This window comes from Lissotriton vulgaris, unplaced genomic scaffold (assembly GCF_964263255.1).
Source record: "Lissotriton vulgaris unplaced genomic scaffold, aLisVul1.2 SCAFFOLD_1851, whole genome shotgun sequence".
Lineage (NCBI taxonomy): Eukaryota > Metazoa > Chordata > Amphibia > Caudata > Salamandridae > Lissotriton > Lissotriton vulgaris.
Genome location: NW_028240813.1, coordinates 19,338 through 37,205, shown reverse-complemented (window position 1 = coordinate 37,205; position 17,868 = coordinate 19,338). Strand labels below are relative to the sequence as shown.

Here is a 17,868-nt window from a genome sequence, read left to right as displayed (position 1 = left end):
CTTAGGCAGAGCTTTCTGGACAGTAAGGACATTAGAGTAAGTGATGAATAAGCACTGCTTTTGTTAATTTACATAGGCAGAACAGAGACTGCTGGGAAAAGCCTGAAATTAAAGGCCCAGAAAATGCCTGCTTCTGGATAGAACACTAAGAAGGGTTGAAAGTTTTTTCTCTGACCCTGGCCACTCTTACAAGCAATCCTATGATAGTCAGAAGGACCCACACTAAAAAGGAAGGGACAGCCATTTGGACCCTTTCCACCTTTTCTATATCTCGCCTGATCGAGCCTGATCGAGCGCTGATTGAGCGGATTAGCACATGTACTTCTCATTTTGGGAAGGTATTGCTTAGCTTGCTACCAGCAGCTCAGTTATGTTATGATGTTAGAGGCTTGCAAGGAATGCTTTAGTCCTGCATTAGGCCGTTTTTATTGCTACTTGCATTCAAGGGAAAGATAATTAGCCAGAATCTGTGGCCCAGTTATTCATCTTGGCATTCCGATTTGCACAAAGGGAATAAGCATTTGAGAGAAAATGCAACATGTGTTTCTTATGTTGCTATGAACAGCTTTTTATCCTTTCTCTTTAGGGTCTAGCCAATGCAGAAATAGATAAATAAGTGCTGACTTTCTGTAAGACGTGTCCAATGCTGGGACAAAATAAAAGGGGACACTTATAAATGATAGTGATATCATTTGAGAAAGGGTAAGTTGACACTGAATTTCATGTATATTCACAGACCAAGCATGAAAAAGTCCCCAGCATGATCTTCATTGCGTGCTTAGAGCTGGTATCAGCTTTTCAGAGGTGCGGGCCTTTCGAAGGCTCGTTGGTCTAGGGGTATGATTCTCGCTTTGGGTGCGAGAGGTCCCGGGTTCAAATCCCGGACGAGCCCTTTCATAGGTGCTTTTTTAAAGTAGTATTGCAGTATGCATTTCAAAGCCAATATCAATTTTCTCTTTGCAGTAGTGGATGAATATTTGCTAGAGTCTCATGCTTTTAACCTTGCCCTGCCTGAGCAAATAGGAAACATTTCTCTTTAAGCATTTTGCAAAAATGCTGAACTTGCATGGCATATACAAGCGTTCAGCTAGGGCTGTCTGGGAAGGTTGCATGAAAGAAATCTAAAACCAGAGGCCCTTGGAATAGCCTGTTTTGAGAAGTTTCATCACAGAAGAATCAACTGTAGACATCTGTTTCTGTAGTGTAGTGGTTATCACGTTCGCCTCACACGCGAAAGGTCCCCGGTTCGAAACCGGGCAGAAACAGTTGTTATATTGTCTTGGCTGCAATGTTGAGAGGTGCCGTTTTGCCATGAAATTGTCCAGGCCCTGAAGATGGTTTCATGCAGACTCGTTCCAAGAAAGTGAATTCTCTTAAAAACACTAAAGTAATTGGCATGTGGATGTATCTGTTGATTCACAGACCTCGCTTTGAAAAGAGCCCTGCATTCTGTTCATTGCTCACCTAGAACACGCATTAACTTTGGGAATTGTTGGCACCAACAGGCATCTTAGTTTAGTGGAGTGTTTCTGGTGTTTAAGTGCAGAAGCCCTGGGCTCAATTCCTCGGTGACCCTTCTCAAGGTGATGATACAAATGCATCGTCACCTTTAAGTTTAATGTCAGAATTGTTTATTTCTATTTGGTGGTGTATGAATGCTTGCAATAGTATGTTGATTTTTTCTAGCCTTGAATGAATAAAAGCAAATCACTCCTCTTTATGTATTTTTCTAATACATTGATATTTGCATCTCCTTTCCTAGCCTGCATTTTTCATTATCTTACAGGCTGTATATAATAAGTATCAATTCAGGGGCCCTTCTTCTACTCAATTCACAACTGTTCTATCCCGGCATTGATAAGCAATCTACATCTGCTTCTGTTGTGTATTGGTTATCATGTTTACCTGACGTGTGAAAGCCCCATGTTTGACAGTGCGCGTTAACAAAGAGACCAATGATTTTTATTAAAAGTTGTCATGTGTTTTTGTTACCTTGCACCGGCCAAAAAGTGCCGGAAATGACTTCATTTGCAGTCACTTGAAAAGTAGGGATTCTCAAATAAATGGTAAGAGGTTGGAACAAATCTAAAGGAATGCATGGCATATCTATATGTATGTGTACGCAGGTATCCATATATAAAGATAGATAGATAGATAGATAGATAGATAGATAGATAGATAGATAGATAGATAGATAGATAGATAGATAGATAGATAGATAGATAGATAGATAGATAGATAGATAGATAGATAGATAGATAGATAGATAGATAGATAGATAGATAGATAGATAGATAGATAGATAGATAGATAGATAGATAGATAGATAGATAGATAGATATTGGGAGAGAGAGAGCGTTACTATAAACTGAGACTTTATTTTCCATCAAGCTGTCTTTCCTTTCCTTCAGGAGCAGAATGTTCTGATCATCAGCGCTCCAGAATCTAGTGCTTGGTTGGCAAGCATCACACATTGTGATGTGTTAGCTAAGAGTTCCATGTCGTTCAGACTCATATATTCCTCTGTAGTTGTACCTTGGTGATTCAACAAAATGTGGCATCATAAGCAGCATTCTACTGCCATAGACTGGGCGGAAAAAACATTTAGAATTTCACTGAAAAAGAAAAAAAGCATACTTAGGCAGAGCTTTCTGTACAGTAAGGACATTAGAGTAAGTGATGAATAAGCACTGCTTTTGTTAATTTACATAGGCAGAACAGAGACTGCTGGGAAAAGCCTGAAATTAAAGGCCCAGAAAATGCCTGCTTCTGGATAGAACACTAAGAAGGGTTGAAAGTTTTTTCTCTGACCCTGGCCACTCTTACAAGCAATCCTATGATAGTCAGAAGGACCCACACTAAAAAGGAAGGGACAGCCATTTGGACCCTTTCCACCTTTTCTATATCTCGCCTGATCGAGCCTGATCGAGCGCTGATTGAGCGGATTAGCACATGTACTTCTCATTTTGGGAAGGTATTGCTTAGCTTGCTACCAGCAGCTCAGTTATGTTATGATGTTAGAGGCTTGCAAGGAATGCTTTAGTCCTGCATTAGGCCGTTTTTATTGCTACTTGCATTCAAGGGAAAGATAATTAGCCAGAATCTGTGGCCCAGTTATTCATCTTGGCATTCCGATTTGCACAAAGGGAATAAGCATTTGAGAGAAAATGCAACATGTGTTTCTTATGTTGCTATGAACAGCTTTTTATCCTTTCTCTTTAGGGTCTAGCCAATGCAGAAATAGATAAATAAGTGCTGACTTTCTGTAAGACGTGTCCAATGCTGGGACAAAATAAAAGGGGACACTTATAAATGATAGTGATATCATTTGAGAAAGGGTAAGTTGACACTGAATTTCATGTATATTCACAGACCAAGCATGAAAAAGTCCCCAGCATGATCTTCATTGCGTGCTTAGAGCTGGTATCAGCTTTTCAGAGGTGCGGGCCTTTCGAAGGCTCGTTGGTCTAGGGGTATGATTCTCGCTTTGGGTGCGAGAGGTCCCGGGTTCAAATCCCGGACGAGCCCTTTCATAGGTGCTTTTTTAAAGTAGTATTGCAGTATGCATTTCAAAGCCAATATCAATTTTCTCTTTGCAGTAGTGGATGAATATTTGCTAGAGTCTCATGCTTTTAACCTTGCCCTGCCTGAGCAAATAGGAAACATTTCTCTTTAAGCATTTTGCAAAAATGCTGAACTTGCATGGCATATACAAGCGTTCAGCTAGGGCTGTCTGGGAAGGTTGCATGAAAGAAATCTAAAACCAGAGGCCCTTGGAATAGCCTGTTTTGAGAAGTTTCATCACAGAAGAATCAACTGTAGACATCTGTTTCTGTAGTGTAGTGGTTATCACGTTCGCCTCACACGCGAAAGGTCCCCGGTTCGAAACCGGGCAGAAACAGTTGTTATATTGTCTTGGCTGCAATGTTGAGAGGTGCCGTTTTGCCATGAAATTGTCCAGGCCCTGAAGATGGTTTCATGCAGACTCGTTCCAAGAAAGTGAATTCTCTTAAAAACACTAAAGTAATTGGCATGTGGATGTATCTGTTGATTCACAGACCTCGCTTTGAAAAGAGCCCTGCATTCTGTTCATTGCTCACCTAGAACACGCATTAACTTTGGGAATTGTTGGCACCAACAGGCATCTTAGTTTAGTGGAGTGTTTCTGGTGTTTAAGTGCAGAAGCCCTGGGCTCAATTCCTCGGTGACCCTTCTCAAGGTGATGATACAAATGCATCGTCACCTTTAAGTTTAATGTCAGAATTGTTTATTTCTATTTGGTGGTGTATGAATGCTTGCAATAGTATGTTGATTTTTTCTAGCCTTGAATGAATAAAAGCAAATCACTCCTCTTTATGTATTTTTCTAATACATTGATATTTGCATCTCCTTTCCTAGCCTGCATTTTTCATTATCTTACAGGCTGTATATAATAAGTATCAATTCAGGGGCCCTTCTTCTACTCAATTCACAACTGTTCTATCCCGGCATTGATAAGCAATCTACATCTGCTTCTGTTGTGTATTGGTTATCATGTTTACCTGACGTGTGAAAGCCCCATGTTTGACAGTGCGCGTTAACAAAGAGACCAATGATTTTTATTAAAAGTTGTCATGTGTTTTTGTTACCTTGCACCGGCCAAAAAGTGCCGGAAATGACTTCATTTGCAGTCACTTGAAAAGTAGGGATTCTCAAATAAATGGTAAGAGGTTGGAACAAATCTAAAGGAATGCATGGCATATCTATATGTATGTGTACGCAGGTATCCATATATAATAGATAGATAGATAGATAGATAGATAGATAGATAGATAGATAGATAGATAGATAGATAGATAGATAGATAGATAGATAGATAGATAGATAGATAGATAGATAGATAGATAGATAGATAGATAGATAGATAGATAGATAGATAGATAGATAGATAGATAGATAGATAGATAGATAGATAGATAGATAGATATTGGGAGAGAGAGAGCGTTACTATAAACTGAGACTTTATTTTCCATCAAGCTGTCTTTCCTTTCCTTCAGGAGCAGAATGTTCTGATCATCAGCGCTCCAGAATCTAGTGCTTGGTTGGCAAGCATCACACATTGTGATGTGTTAGCTAAGAGTTCCATGTCGTTCAGACTCATATATTCCTCTGTAGTTGTACCTTGGTGATTCAACAAAATGTGGCATCATAAGCAGCATTCTACTGCCATAGACTGGGCGGAAAAAACATTTAGAATTTCACTGAAAAAGAAAAAAAGCATACTTAGGCAGAGCTTTCTGGACAGTAAGGACATTAGAGTAAGTGATGAATAAGCACTGCTTTTGTTAATTTACATAGGCAGAACAGAGACTGCTGGGAAAAGCCTGAAATTAAAGGCCCAGAAAATGCCTGCTTCTGGATAGAACACTAAGAAGGGTTGAAAGTTTTTTCTCTGACCCTGGCCACTCTTACAAGCAATCCTATGATAGTCAGAAGGACCCACACTAAAAAGGAAGGGACAGCCATTTGGACCCTTTCCACCTTTTCTATATCTCGCCTGATCGAGCCTGATCGAGCGCTGATTGAGCGGATTAGCACATGTACTTCTCATTTTGGGAAGGTATTGCTTAGCTTGCTACCAGCAGCTCAGTTATGTTATGATGTTAGAGGCTTGCAAGGAATGCTTTAGTCCTGCATTAGGCCGTTTTTATTGCTACTTGCATTCAAGGGAAAGATAATTAGCCAGAATCTGTGGCCCAGTTATTCATCTTGGCATTCCGATTTGCACAAAGGGAATAAGCATTTGAGAGAAAATGCAACATGTGTTTCTTATGTTGCTATGAACAGCTTTTTATCCTTTCTCTTTAGGGTCTAGCCAATGCAGAAATAGATAAATAAGTGCTGACTTTCTGTAAGACGTGTCCAATGCTGGGACAAAATAAAAGGGGACACTTATAAATGATAGTGATATCATTTGAGAAAGGGTAAGTTGACACTGAATTTACACTGAATTTCATGTATATTCACAGACCAAGCATGAAAAAGTCCCCAGCATGATCTTCATTGCGTGCTTAGAGCTGGTATCAGCTTTTCAGAGGTGCGGGCCTTTCGAAGGCTCGTTGGTCTAGGGGTATGATTCTCGCTTTGGGTGCGAGAGGTCCCGGGTTCAAATCCCGGACGAGCCCTTTCATAGGTGCTTTTTTAAAGTAGTATTGCAGTATGCATTTCAAAGCCAATATCAATTTTCTCTTTGCAGTAGTGGATGAATATTTGCTAGAGTCTCATGCTTTTAACCTTGCCCTGCCTGAGCAAATAGGAAACATTTCTCTTTAAGCATTTTGCAAAAATGCTGAACTTGCATGGCATATACAAGCGTTCAGCTAGGGCTGTCTGGGAAGGTTGCATGAAAGAAATCTAAAACCAGAGGCCCTTGGAATAGCCTGTTTTGAGAAGTTTCATCACAGAAGAATCAACTGTAGACATCTGTTTCTGTAGTGTAGTGGTTATCACGTTCGCCTCACACGCGAAAGGTCCCCGGTTCGAAACCGGGCAGAAACAGTTGTTATATTGTCTTGGCTGCAATGTTGAGAGGTGCCGTTTTGCCATGAAATTGTCCAGGCCCTGAAGATGGTTTCATGCAGACTCGTTCCAAGAAAGTGAATTCTCTTAAAAACACTAAAGTAATTGGCATGTGGATGTATCTGTTGATTCACAGACCTCGCTTTGAAAAGAGCCCTGCATTCTGTTCATTGCTCACCTAGAACACGCATTAACTTTGGGAATTGTTGGCACCAACAGGCATCTTAGTTTAGTGGAGTGTTTCTGGTGTTTAAGTGCAGAAGCCCTCGGCTCAATTCCTCGGTGACCCTTCTCAAGGTGATGATACAAATGCATCGTCACCTTTAAGTTTAATGTCAGAATTGTTTATTTCTATTTGGTGGTGTATGAATGCTTGCAATAGTATGTTGATTTTTTCTAGCCTTGAATGAATAAAAGCAAATCACTCCTCTTTATGTATTTTTCTAATACATTGATATTTGCATCTCCTTTCCTAGCCTGCATTTTTCATTATCTTACAGGCTGTATATAATAAGTATCAATTCAGGGGCCCTTCTTCTACTCAATTCACAACTGTTCTATCCCGGCATTGATAAGCAATCTACATCTGCTTCTGTTGTGTATTGGTTATCATGTTTACCTGACGTGTGAAAGCCCCATGTTTGACAGTGCGCGTTAACAAAGAGACCAATGATTTTTATTAAAAGTTGTCATGTGTTTTTGTTACCTTGCACCGGCCAAAAAGTGCCGGAAATGACTTCATTTGCAGTCACTTGAAAAGTAGGGATTCTCAAATAAATGGTAAGAGGTTGGAACAAATCTAAAGGAATGCATGGCATATCTATATGTATGTGTACGCAGGTATCCATATATAAAGATAGATAGATAGATAGATAGATAGATAGATAGATAGATAGATAGATAGATAGATAGATAGATAGATAGATAGATAGATAGATAGATAGATAGATAGATAGATAGATAGATAGATAGATAGATAGATAGATAGATAGATAGATAGATAGATAGATAGATAGATATTGGGAGAGAGAGAGCGTTACTATAAACTGAGACTTTATTTTCCATCAAGCTGTCTTTCCTTTCCTTCAGGAGCAGAATGTTCTGATCATCAGCGCTCCAGAATCTAGTGCTTGGTTGGCAAGCATCACACATTGTGATGTGTTAGCTAAGAGTTCCATGTCGTTCAGACTCATATATTCCTCTGTAGTTGTACCTTGGTGATTCAACAAAATGTGGCATCATAAGCAGCATTCTACTGCCATAGACTGGGCGGAAAAAACATTTAGAATTTCACTGAAAAAGAAAAAAAGCATACTTAGGCAGAGCTTTCTGTACAGTAAGGACATTAGAGTAAGTGATGAATAAGCACTGCTTTTGTTAATTTACATAGGCAGAACAGAGACTGCTGGGAAAAGCCTGAAATTAAAGGCCCAGAAAATGCCTGCTTCTGGATAGAACACTAAGAAGGGTTGAAAGTTTTTTCTCTGACCCTGGCCACTCTTACAAGCAATCCTATGATAGTCAGAAGGACCCACACTAAAAAGGAAGGGACAGCCATTTGGACCCTTTCCACCTTTTCTATATCTCGCCTGATCGAGCCTGATCGAGCGCTGATTGAGCGGATTAGCACATGTACTTCTCATTTTGGGAAGGTATTGCTTAGCTTGCTACCAGCAGCTCAGTTATGTTATGATGTTAGAGGCTTGCAAGGAATGCTTTAGTCCTGCATTAGGCCGTTTTTATTGCTACTTGCATTCAAGGGAAAGATAATTAGCCAGAATCTGTGGCCCAGTTATTCATCTTGGCATTCCGATTTGCACAAAGGGAATAAGCATTTGAGAGAAAATGCAACATGTGTTTCTTATGTTGCTATGAACAGCTTTTTATCCTTTCTCTTTAGGGTCTAGCCAATGCAGAAATAGATAAATAAGTGCTGACTTTCTGTAAGACGTGTCCAATGCTGGGACAAAATAAAAGGGGACACTTATAAATGATAGTGATATCATTTGAGAAAGGGTAAGTTGACACTGAATTTCATGTATATTCACAGACCAAGCATGAAAAAGTCCCCAGCATGATCTTCATTGCGTGCTTAGAGCTGGTATCAGCTTTTCAGAGGTGCGGGCCTTTCGAAGGCTCGTTGGTCTAGGGGTATGATTCTCGCTTTGGGTGCGAGAGGTCCCGGGTTCAAATCCCGGACGAGCCCTTTCATAGGTGCTTTTTTAAAGTAGTATTGCAGTATGCATTTCAAAGCCAATATCAATTTTCTCTTTGCAGTAGTGGATGAATATTTGCTAGAGTCTCATGCTTTTAACCTTGCCCTGCCTGAGCAAATAGGAAACATTTCTCTTTAAGCATTTTGCAAAAATGCTGAACTTGCATGGCATATACAAGCGTTCAGCTAGGGCTGTCTGGGAAGGTTGCATGAAAGAAATCTAAAACCAGAGGCCCTTGGAATAGCCTGTTTTGAGAAGTTTCATCACAGAAGAATCAACTGTAGACATCTGTTTCTGTAGTGTAGTGGTTATCACGTTCGCCTCACACGCGAAAGGTCCCCGGTTCGAAACCGGGCAGAAACAGTTGTTATATTGTCTTGGCTGCAATGTTGAGAGGTGCCGTTTTGCCATGAAATTGTCCAGGCCCTGAAGATGGTTTCATGCAGACTCGTTCCAAGAAAGTGAATTCTCTTAAAAACACTAAAGTAATTGGCATGTGGATGTATCTGTTGATTCACAGACCTCGCTTTGAAAAGAGCCCTGCATTCTGTTCATTGCTCACCTAGAACACGCATTAACTTTGGGAATTGTTGGCACCAACAGGCATCTTAGTTTAGTGGAGTGTTTCTGGTGTTTAAGTGCAGAAGCCCTGGGCTCAATTCCTCGGTGACCCTTCTCAAGGTGATGATACAAATGCATCGTCACCTTTAAGTTTAATGTCAGAATTGTTTATTTCTATTTGGTGGTGTATGAATGCTTGCAATAGTATGTTGATTTTTTCTAGCCTTGAATGAATAAAAGCAAATCACTCCTCTTTATGTATTTTTCTAATACATTGATATTTGCATCTCCTTTCCTAGCCTGCATTTTTCATTATCTTACAGGCTGTATATAATAAGTATCAATTCAGGGGCCCTTCTTCTACTCAATTCACAACTGTTCTATCCCGGCATTGATAAGCAATCTACATCTGCTTCTGTTGTGTATTGGTTATCATGTTTACCTGACGTGTGAAAGCCCCATGTTTGACAGTGCGCGTTAACAAAGAGACCAATGATTTTTATTAAAAGTTGTCATGTGTTTTTGTTACCTTGCGCCGGCCAAAAAGTGCCGGAAATGACTTCATTTGCAGTCACTTGAAAAGTAGGGATTCTCAAATAAATGGTAAGAGGTTGGAACAAATCTAAAGGAATGCATGGCATATCTATATGTATGTGTACGCAGGTATCCATGTATAAGATAGATAGATAGATAGATAGATAGATAGATAGATAGATAGATAGATAGATAGATAGATAGATAGATAGATAGATAGATAGATAGATAGATAGATAGATAGATAGATAGATAGATAGATAGATAGATAGATAGATAGTATAGATAGGAGAGAGAGAGCGTTACTATAAACTGAGACTTTATTTTCCATCAAGCTGTCTTTCCTTTCCTTCAGGAGCAGAATGTTCTGATCATCAGCGCTCCAGAATCTAGTGCTTGGTTGGCAAGCATCACACATTGTGATGTGTTAGCTAAGAGTTCCATGTCGTTCAGACTCATATATTCCTCTGTAGTTGTACCTTGGTGATTCAACAAAATGTGGCATCATAAGCAGCATTCTACTGCCATAGACTGGGCGGAAAAAACATTTAGAATTTCACTGAAAAAGAAAAAAAGCATACTTAGGCAGAGCTTTCTGGACAGTAAGGACATTAGAGTAAGTGATGAATAAGCACTGCTTTTGTTAATTTACATAGGCAGAACAGAGACTGCTGGGAAAAGCCTGAAATTAAAGGCCCAGAAAATGCCTGCTTCTGGATAGAACACTAAGAAGGGTTGAAAGTTTTTTCTCTGACCCTGGCCACTCTTACAAGCAATCCTATGATAGTCAGAAGGACCCACACTAAAAAGGAAGGGACAGCCATTTGGACCCTTTCCACCTTTTCTATATCTCGCCTGATCGAGCCTGATCGAGCGCTGATTGAGCGGATTAGACATGTACTTCTCATTTTGGGAAGGTATTGCTTAGCTTGCTACCAGCAGCTCAGTTATGTTATGATGTTAGAGGCTTGCAAGGAATGCTTTAGTCCTGCATTAGGCCGTTTTTATTGCTACTTGCATTCAAGGGAAAGATAATTAGCCAGAATCTGTGGCCCAGTTATTCATCTTGGCATTCCGATTTGCACAAAGGGAATAAGCATTTGAGAGAAAATGCAACATGTGTTTCTTATGTTGCTATGAACAGCTTTTTATCCTTTCTCTTTAGGGTCTAGCCAATGCAGAAATAGATAAATAAGTGCTGACTTTCTGTAAGACGTGTCCAATGCTGGGACAAAATAAAAGGGGACACTTATAAATGATAGTGATATCATTTGAGAAAGGGTAAGTTGACACTGAATTTCATGTATATTCACAGACCAAGCATGAAAAAGTCCCCAGCATGATCTTCATTGCGTGCTTAGAGCTGGTATTAGCTTTTCAGAGGTGCGGGCCTTTCGAAGGCTCGTTGGTCTAGGGGTATGATTCTCGCTTTGGGTGCGAGAGGTCCCGGGTTCAAATCCCGGACGAGCCCTTTCATTGGTGCTTTTTTAAAGTAGTATTGCAGAATGCATTTCAAAGCCAATATCAATTTTCTCTTTGCAGTAGTGGATGAATATTTGCTAGAGTCTCATGCTTTTAACCTTGCCCTGCCTGAGCAAATAGGAAACATTTCTCTTTAAGCATTTTGCAAAAATGCTGAACTTGCATGGCATATACAAGCGTTCAGCTAGGGCTGTCTGGGAAGGTTGCATGAAAGAAATCTAAAACCAGAGGCCCTTGGAATAGCCTGTTTTGAGAAGTTTCATCACAGAAGAATCAACTGTAGACATCTGTTTCTGTAGTGTAGTGGTTATCACGTTCGCCTCACACGCGAAAGGTCCCCGGTTCGAAACCGGGCAGAAACAGTTGTTATATTGTCTTGGCTGCAATGTTGAGAGGTGCCGTTTTGCCATGAAATTGTCCAGGCCCTGAAGATGGTTTCATGCAGACTCGTTCCAAGAAAGTGAATTCTCTTAAAAACACTAAAGTAATTGGCATGTGGATGTATCTGTTGATTCACAGACCTCGCTTTGAAAAGAGCCCTGCATTCTGTTCATTGCTCACCTAGAACACGCATTAACTTTGGGAATTGTTGGCACCAACAGGCATCTTAGTTTAGTGGAGTGTTTCTGGTGTTTAAGTGCAGAAGCCCTGGGCTCAATTCCTCGGTGACCCTTCTCAAGGTGATGATACAAATGCATCGTCACCTTTACGTTTAATGTCAGAATTGTTTATTTCTATTTGGTGGTGTATGAATGCTTGCAATAGTATGTTGATTTTTTCTAGCCTTGAATGAATAAAAGCAAATCACTCCTCTTTATGTATTTTTCTAATACATTGATATTTGCATCTCCTTTCCTAGCCTGCATTTTTCATTATCTTACAGGCTGTATATAATAAGTATCAATTCAGGGGCCCTTCTTCTACTCAATTCACAACTGTTCTATCCCGGCATTGATAAGCAATCTACATCTGCTTCTGTTGTGTATTGGTTATCATGTTTACCTGACGTGTGAAAGCCCCATGTTTGACAGTGCGCGTTAACAAAGAGACCAATGATTTTTATTAAAAGTTGTCATGTGTTTTTGTTACCTTGCACCGGCCAAAAAGTGCCGGAAATGACTTCATTTGCAGTCACTTGAAAAGTAGGGATTCTCAAATAAATGGTAAGAGGTTGGAACAAATCTAAAGGAATGCATGGCATATCTATATGTATGTGTACGCAGGTATCCATATATAAAGATAGATAGATAGATAGATAGATAGATAGATAGATAGATAGATAGATAGATAGATAGATAGATAGATAGATAGATAGATAGATAGATAGATAGATAGATAGATAGATAGATAGATAGATAGATAGATAGATAGATAGATAGATAGATAGATAGATAGATAGATAGATAGATATTGGGAGAGAGAGAGCGTTACTATAAACTGAGACTTTATTTTCCATCAAGCTGTCTTTCCTTTCCTTCAGGAGCAGAATGTTCTGATCATCAGCGCTCCAGAATCTAGTGCTTGGTTGGCAAGCATCACACATTGTGATGTGTTAGCTAAGAGTTCCATGTCGTTCAGACTCATATATTCCTCTGTAGTTGTACCTTGGTGATTCAACAAAATGTGGCATCATAAGCAGCATTCTACTGCCATAGACTGGGCGGAAAAAACATTTAGAATTTCACTGAAAAAGAAAAAAAGCATACTTAGGCAGAGCTTTCTGGACAGTAAGGACATTAGAGTAAGTGATGAATAAGCACTGCTTTTGTTAATTTACATAGGCAGAACAGAGACTGCTGGGAAAAGCCTGAAATTAAAGGCCCAGAAAATGCCTGCTTCTGGATAGAACACTAAGAAGGGTTGAAAGTTTTTTCTCTGACCCTGGCCACTCTTACAAGCAATCCTATGATAGTCAGAAGGACCCACACTAAAAAGGAAGGGACAGCCATTTGGACCCTTTCCACCTTTTCTATATCTCGCCTGATCGAGCCTGATCGAGCGCTGATTGAGCGGATTAGCACATGTACTTCTCATTTTGGGAAGGTATTGCTTAGCTTGCTACCAGCAGCTCAGTTATGTTATGATGTTAGAGGCTTGCAAGGAATGCTTTAGTCCTGCATTAGGCCGTTTTTATTGCTACTTGCATTCAAGGGAAAGATAATTAGCCAGAATCTGTGGCCCAGTTATTCATCTTGGCATTCCGATTTGCACAAAGGGAATAAGCATTTGAGAGAAAATGCAACATGTGTTTCTTATGTTGCTATGAACAGCTTTTTATCCTTTCTCTTTAGGGTCTAGCCAATGCAGAAATAGATAAATAAGTGCTGACTTTCTGTAAGACGTGTCCAATGCTGGGACAAAATAAAAGGGGACACTTATAAATGATAGTGATATCATTTGAGAAAGGGTAAGTTGACACTGAATTTCATGTATATTCACAGACCAAGCATGAAAAAGTCCCCAGCATGATCTTCATTGCGTGCTTAGAGCTGGTATCAGCTTTTCAGAGGTGCGGGCCTTTCGAAGGCTCGTTGGTCTAGGGGTATGATTCTCGCTTTGGGTGCGAGAGGTCCCGGGTTCAAATCCCGGACGAGCCCTTTCATAGGTGCTTTTTTAAAGTAGTATTGCAGTATGCATTTCAAAGCCAATATCAATTTTCTCTTTGCAGTAGTGGATGAATATTTGCTAGAGTCTCATGCTTTTAACCTTGCCCTGCCTGAGCAAATAGGAAACATTTCTCTTTAAGCATTTTGCAAAAATGCTGAACTTGCATGGCATATACAAGCGTTCAGCTAGGGCTGTCTGGGAAGGTTGCATGAAAGAAATCTAAAACCAGAGGCCCTTGGAATAGCCTGTTTTGAGAAGTTTCATCACAGAAGAATCAACTGTAGACATCTGTTTCTGTAGTGTAGTGGTTATCACGTTCGCCTCACACGCGAAAGGTCCCCGGTTCGAAACCGGGCAGAAACAGTTGTTATATTGTCTTGGCTGCAATGTTGAGAGGTGCCGTTTTGCCATGAAATTGTCCAGGCCCTGAAGATGGTTTCATGCAGACTCGTTCCAAGAAAGTGAATTCTCTTAAAAACACTAAAGTAATTGGCATGTGGATGTATCTGTTGATTCACAGACTCTGTTGATTCACAGACCTCGCTTTGAAAAGAGCCCTGCATTCTGTTCATTGCTCACCTAGAACACGCATTAACTTTGGGAATTGTTGGCACCAACAGGCATCTTAGTTTAGTGGAGTGTTTCAGGTGTTTAAGTGCAGAAGCCCTGGGCTCAATTCCTCGGTGACCCTTCTCAAGGTGATGATACAAATGCATCGTCACCTTTAAGTTTAATGTCAGAATTGTTTATTTCTATTTGGTGGTGTATGAATGCTTGCAATAGTATGTTGATTTTTTCTAGCCTTGAATGAATAAAAGCAAATCACTCCTCTTTATGTATTTTTCTAATACATTGATATTTGCATCTCCTTTCCTAGCCTGCATTTTTCATTATCTTACAGGCTGTATATAATAAGTATCAATTCAGGGGCCCTTCTTCTACTCAATTCACAACTGTTCTATCCCGGCATTGATAAGCAATCTACATCTGCTTCTGTTGTGTATTGGTTATCATGTTTACCTGACGTGTGAAAGCCCCATGTTTGACAGTGCGCGTTAACAAAGAGACCAATGATTTTTATTAAAAGTTGTCATGTGTTTTTGTTACCTTGCACCGGCCAAAAAGTGCCGGAAATGACTTCATTTGCAGTCACTTGAAAAGTAGGGATTCTCAAATAAATGGTAAGAGGTTGGAACAAATCTAAAGGAATGCATGGCATATCTATATGTATGTGTACGCAGGTATCCATATATAAAGATAGATAGATAGATAGATAGATAGATAGATAGATAGATAGATAGATAGATAGATAGATAGATAGATAGATAGATAGATAGATAGATAGATAGATAGATAGATAGATAGATAGATAGATAGATAGATAGATAGATAGATAGATAGATAGATAGATAGATAGATAGATAGATAGATAGATAGATAGATAGATATTGGGAGAGAGAGAGCGTTACTATAAACTGAGACTTTATTTTCCATCAAGCTGTCTTTCCTTTCCTTCAGGAGCAGAATGTTCTGATCATCAGCGCTCCAGAATCTAGTGCTTGGTTGGCAAGCATCACACATTGTGATGTGTTAGCTAAGAGTTCCATGTCGTTCAGACTCATATATTCCTCTGTAGTTGTACCTTGGTGATTCAACAAAATGTGGCATCATAAGCAGCATTCTACTGCCATAGACTGGGCGGAAAAAACATTTAGAATTTCACTGAAAAAGAAAAAAAGCATACTTAGGCAGAGCTTTCTGGACAGTAAGGACATTAGAGTAAGTGATGAATAAGCACTGCTTTTGTTAATTTACATAGGCAGAACAGAGACTGCTGGGAAAAGCCTGAAATTAAAGGCCCAGAAAATGCCTGCTTCTGGATAGAACACTAAGAAGGGTTGAAAGTTTTTTCTCTGACCCTGGCCACTCTTACAAGCAATCCTATGATAGTCAGAAGGACCCACACTAAAAAGGAAGGGACAGCCATTTGGACCCTTTCCACCTTTTCTATATCTCGCCTGATCGAGCCTGATCGAGCGCTGATTGAGCGGATTAGCACATGTACTTCTCATTTTGGGAAGGTATTGCTTAGCTTGCTACCAGCAGCTCAGTTATGTTATGATGTTAGAGGCTTGCAAGGAATGCTTTAGTCCTGCATTAGGCCGTTTTTATTGCTACTTGCATTCAAGGGAAAGATAATTAGCCAGAATCTGTGGCCCAGTTATTCATCTTGGCATTCCGATTTGCACAAAGGGAATAAGCATTTGAGAGAAAATGCAACATGTGTTTCTTATGTTGCTATGAACAGCTTTTTATCCTTTCTCTTTAGGGTCTAGCCAATGCAGAAATAGATAAATAAGTGCTGACTTTCTGTAAGACGTGTCCAATGCTGGGACAAAATAAAAGGGGACACTTATAAATGATAGTGATATCATTTGAGAAAGGGTAAGTTGACACTGAATTTCATGTATATTCACAGACCAAGCATGAAAAAGTCCCCAGCATGATCTTCATTGCGTGCTTAGAGCTGGTATCAGCTTTTCAGAGGTGCGGGCCTTTCGAAGGCTCGTTGGTCTAGGGGTATGATTCTCGCTTTGGGTGCGAGAGGTCCCGGGTTCAAATCCCGGACGAGCCCTTTCATAGGTGCTTTTTTAAAGTAGTATTGCAGTATGCATTTCAAAGCCAATATCAATTTTCTCTTTGCAGTAGTGGATGAATATTTGCTAGAGTCTCATGCTTTTAACCTTGCCCTGCCTGAGCAAATAGGAAACATTTCTCTTTAAGCATTTTGCAAAAATGCTGAACTTGCATGGCATATACAAGCGTTCAGCTAGGGCTGTCTGGGAAGGTTGCATGAAAGAAATCTAAAACCAGAGGCCCTTGGAATAGCCTGTTTTGAGAAGTTTCATCACAGAAGAATCAACTGTAGACATCTGTTTCTGTAGTGTAGTGGTTATCACGTTCGCCTCACACGCGAAAGGTCCCCGGTTCGAAACCGGGCAGAAACAGTTGTTATATTGTCTTGGCTGCAATGTTGAGAGGTGCCGTTTTGCCATGAAATTGTCCAGGCCCTGAAGATGGTTTCATGCAGACTCGTTCCAAGAAAGTGAATTCTCTTAAAAACACTAAAGTAATTGGCATGTGGATGTATCTGTTGATTCACAGACCTCGCTTTGAAAAGAGCCCTGCATTCTGTTCATTGCTCACCTAGAACACGCATTAACTTTGGGAATTGTTGGCACCAACAGGCATCTTAGTTTAGTGGAGTGTTTCTGGTGTTTAAGTGCAGAAGCCCTCGGCTCAATTCCTCGGTGACCCTTCTCAAGGTGATGATACAAATGCATCGTCACCTTTAAGTTTAATGTCAGAATTGTTTATTTCTATTTGGTGGTGTATGAATGCTTGCAATAGTATGTTGATTTTTTCTAGCCTTGAATGAATAAAAGCAAATCACTCCTCTTTATGTATTTTTCTAATACATTGATATTTGCATCTCCTTTCCTAGCCTGCATTTTTCATTATCTTACAGGCTGTATATAATAAGTATCAATTCAGGGGCCCTTCTTCTACTCAATTCACAACTGTTCTATCCCGGCATTGATAAGCAATCTACATCTGCTTCTGTTGTGTATTGGTTATCATGTTTACCTGACGTGTGAAAGCCCCATGTTTGACAGTGCGCGTTAACAAAGAGACCAATGATTTTTATTAAAAGTTGTCATGTGTTTTTGTTACCTTGCACCGGCCAAAAAGTGCCGGAAATGACTTCATTTGCAGTCACTTGAAAAGTAGGGATTCTCAAATAAATGGTAAGAGGTTGGAACAAATCTAAAGGAATGCATGGCATATCTATATGTATGTGTACGCAGGTATCCATATATAAAGATAGATAGATAGATAGATAGATAGA

The 17,868-nt window shown here is 39.9% G+C and overlaps 14 non-coding genes across 14 annotated transcripts; all 14 read left to right on the top strand.

Moving 5' to 3' along the window:
• The first annotated feature begins 820 nt into the window (after positions 1-820).
• On the top strand, positions 821-892 carry TRNAP-UGG (transfer RNA proline (anticodon UGG)). Its single transcript has one exon. It is a non-coding gene; the product is annotated as a tRNA-Pro (tRNA).
• Positions 893-1,192: 300 nt separating this feature from the next.
• On the top strand, positions 1,193-1,265 carry TRNAV-CAC (transfer RNA valine (anticodon CAC)). The gene has a single exon. It is a non-coding gene; the product is annotated as a tRNA-Val (tRNA).
• A 2,191-nt stretch (positions 1,266-3,456) lies between these two features.
• On the top strand, positions 3,457-3,528 carry TRNAP-UGG (transfer RNA proline (anticodon UGG)). The gene has a single exon. It is a non-coding gene; the product is annotated as a tRNA-Pro (tRNA).
• Positions 3,529-3,828: 300 nt separating this feature from the next.
• On the top strand, positions 3,829-3,901 carry TRNAV-CAC (transfer RNA valine (anticodon CAC)). Its single transcript has one exon. It is a non-coding gene; the product is annotated as a tRNA-Val (tRNA).
• A 2,191-nt stretch (positions 3,902-6,092) lies between these two features.
• Positions 6,093-6,164, top strand: TRNAP-UGG (transfer RNA proline (anticodon UGG)). Its single transcript has one exon. It is a non-coding gene; the product is annotated as a tRNA-Pro (tRNA).
• A 300-nt stretch (positions 6,165-6,464) lies between these two features.
• On the top strand, positions 6,465-6,537 carry TRNAV-CAC (transfer RNA valine (anticodon CAC)). Its single transcript has one exon. It is a non-coding gene; the product is annotated as a tRNA-Val (tRNA).
• Positions 6,538-8,692: 2,155 nt separating this feature from the next.
• On the top strand, positions 8,693-8,764 carry TRNAP-UGG (transfer RNA proline (anticodon UGG)). The gene has a single exon. It is a non-coding gene; the product is annotated as a tRNA-Pro (tRNA).
• A 300-nt stretch (positions 8,765-9,064) lies between these two features.
• On the top strand, positions 9,065-9,137 carry TRNAV-CAC (transfer RNA valine (anticodon CAC)). The gene has a single exon. It is a non-coding gene; the product is annotated as a tRNA-Val (tRNA).
• Positions 9,138-11,268: 2,131 nt separating this feature from the next.
• Positions 11,269-11,340, top strand: TRNAP-UGG (transfer RNA proline (anticodon UGG)). Its single transcript has one exon. It is a non-coding gene; the product is annotated as a tRNA-Pro (tRNA).
• Positions 11,341-11,640: 300 nt separating this feature from the next.
• TRNAV-CAC (transfer RNA valine (anticodon CAC)) lies at positions 11,641-11,713 on the top strand. The gene has a single exon. It is a non-coding gene; the product is annotated as a tRNA-Val (tRNA).
• Positions 11,714-13,876: 2,163 nt separating this feature from the next.
• TRNAP-UGG (transfer RNA proline (anticodon UGG)) lies at positions 13,877-13,948 on the top strand. The gene has a single exon. It is a non-coding gene; the product is annotated as a tRNA-Pro (tRNA).
• A 300-nt stretch (positions 13,949-14,248) lies between these two features.
• Positions 14,249-14,321, top strand: TRNAV-CAC (transfer RNA valine (anticodon CAC)). Its single transcript has one exon. It is a non-coding gene; the product is annotated as a tRNA-Val (tRNA).
• Positions 14,322-16,521: 2,200 nt separating this feature from the next.
• Positions 16,522-16,593, top strand: TRNAP-UGG (transfer RNA proline (anticodon UGG)). The gene has a single exon. It is a non-coding gene; the product is annotated as a tRNA-Pro (tRNA).
• Positions 16,594-16,893: 300 nt separating this feature from the next.
• Positions 16,894-16,966, top strand: TRNAV-CAC (transfer RNA valine (anticodon CAC)). The gene has a single exon. It is a non-coding gene; the product is annotated as a tRNA-Val (tRNA).
• Positions 16,967-17,868: the final 902 nt, after the last annotated feature.